Source organism: Mus caroli, chromosome 1 (assembly GCF_900094665.2).
Source record: "Mus caroli chromosome 1, CAROLI_EIJ_v1.1, whole genome shotgun sequence".
Taxonomy (NCBI): Eukaryota; Metazoa; Chordata; class Mammalia; order Rodentia; family Muridae; genus Mus; species Mus caroli.
This window is the reverse complement of record NC_034570.1, coordinates 102,285,425-102,287,612: the sequence shown is the minus strand read 5'-3', so window position 1 is coordinate 102,287,612 and position 2,188 is coordinate 102,285,425.

Below are 2,188 nucleotides of genomic sequence, written 5' to 3'. Positions count from 1 at the left end.
ACACACACACACACACACACACACACGCACGCACACACACACACACATGCGAGCGCGCGCATCCTCCTCCAGCTCCTGGATGACTGATCAGTGCAGATGGATTCCTTTGCAGAGAAATAAAGAAGGTTGAAAGTGGGAGGGGCTCAAGCCTCCCCCTCATTCCTCCCACCACCAAAGTATTTGCATCTTAAAGCAAGAAAGTAGGGGAGTTTTAAGGAATTATTTTCAAGCCTTCCCCTCTCCCGTCAGCCTGTCTAAGAAACCTTTACCAATTAAGCTCTTGAGGCACCAAGGAAGTCATAAAACTAACCAGAACTTACAATTTTATTGCTTGATAGTTTTGCCCTTTCATTCTCCTCGGACTGCCCTACTTTTTCTTTCTTTACTTGCAGCACATGTACTCCCTTGCTGTACTCTTCAACGCAAAACTTCTGATGGGTGTGATTTCCACGCACGATGGAATCTAGGAGTTTCTGGAGGTCAGCAAGAGGGGAAAGAGAGAGTAGCTGGGTTTTTATTCACAATACACGCAGCCATCTGTATGGTACTCGGTTTTTTGCCTCTGTGGGGTGCTTGATTGAACCTGGTGACTTGGTGTTTACTCAGGGAGATGAAAGGTGAACAGATCAGTGTGCATTTCTTTGCTTTTCATTTTTCACACCCTCCTTCTGCCCACTCAACGCACTCCACAATCAGAGAACAGACTCACCCTCAGACTCTGATCCTTGATTTCTCATTCAGTCGATTCAGTGGATCCTTCTTGCCCTTCGCCCAATTTAATCTGTTCTGAACTTTTAACTTCCACCTCCCTCCCCCTCTGCCCAGTATTTAAAATGGACTGCACTCAAATGACTAAGGCAGGAGGATCTTGAAATCAAAGTTAGCTGGTCTACACAGAAACACCTTGTCTTAAAATAAATATAAACAATAAATACATAAGGTAAAATCTTAAATTTTATGCTACCAATCCAGTATCTTTGAACTCCAGGTAAATCTGTTACCTTTTTGTTTTCTAGTACATTACCAAAACTAAAAAGGCTTTGGAAAATATCCTTGTTTTTTCTTTGTTTTTTTGTTGATTTCCTCAAGACTATGCTTCTCTGGGCCCAGGAATACTTCATTGTCCAGATATTTAGACCTTAAACACACTGGCATAGGGTTGTGGCTCTTTGAAAAGCTCAAATCCTGAGTTTTCCTTGCTCCTAGCATGTAATCTGCAATGCTGAATCCTTTCTCCCCCAACCCCCATCAACCCTCCCCCCACCCTTCCCCCACCCCCGCCCAAACTTGCATATACTTACTTTGCATAATGAACTGCATTCCAGGACAATAACTCTTCTTATAGCCCTTATGGACTGAAAACTACAACAAAAAACAAAAAACAAAAACGGGGGGGGGGGCGCTGGGGGGGGGAAGGAAGACCAGACCAGGATTCACTGAAGAAAATATAAAGGCTGCTTGGACCTTGTAACAAATGTTTTGTAACAAACAAGGAAATGTCTGTATTTGTTCAGGCATTTAATTCTGAGCACACTAAACTAATTGTGCATTGCTCTCTGCCTTCCTGGGTCATCCAAATGGGAAAGGTGACACTGATTGGCAATCGTTGCAGTCAGTCACAGTACTATCTTTTCTATTTACTTTTCAGGGAGAAAAGATCTAGGTCGAGTCTAGCTTCAAAATTCAAACTTTCCATATAAGCAAGGCTAACAGTGAGCTCCAGATCCTCTTTTTAAAGCAAAGAACATTACATATGAAAATGTTTATAAAAAATTAAATACATTATTTTAGTGAGACTTTTGGCTTTCCACCTTTTCCCCCCTTCCTTGATCTTCTACATAAAGATTGATTGTAAATTTGGGTTGTCATCCTAAACCAGATATTTTCATTTTATATGGATTCCTTACAGGAAAAAGGTGGAGGAGGAGGAAGAAGAAGATGAAGAAGAAGAAGAAGAAGAAGAAGAAGAAGAAGAAGAAGAAGAAGAAGAAGAAGAAGAAGAAGAAGAAGAAGAAGAAGAAACAAAAGAAAGAAAGAAAGAAAGAAAGAAAGAAAGGAAGGAAGGAAGGAAGGAAGGAAGGAAGGAAGGAAGGAAGAAAGAAAGAAAGAAAGAAAGAACTGTGAAACCAAACCTTTATAACAATAGTGAAAGGGTTATAATGTGTTAGGTCAACCAGAGTATAGGTCT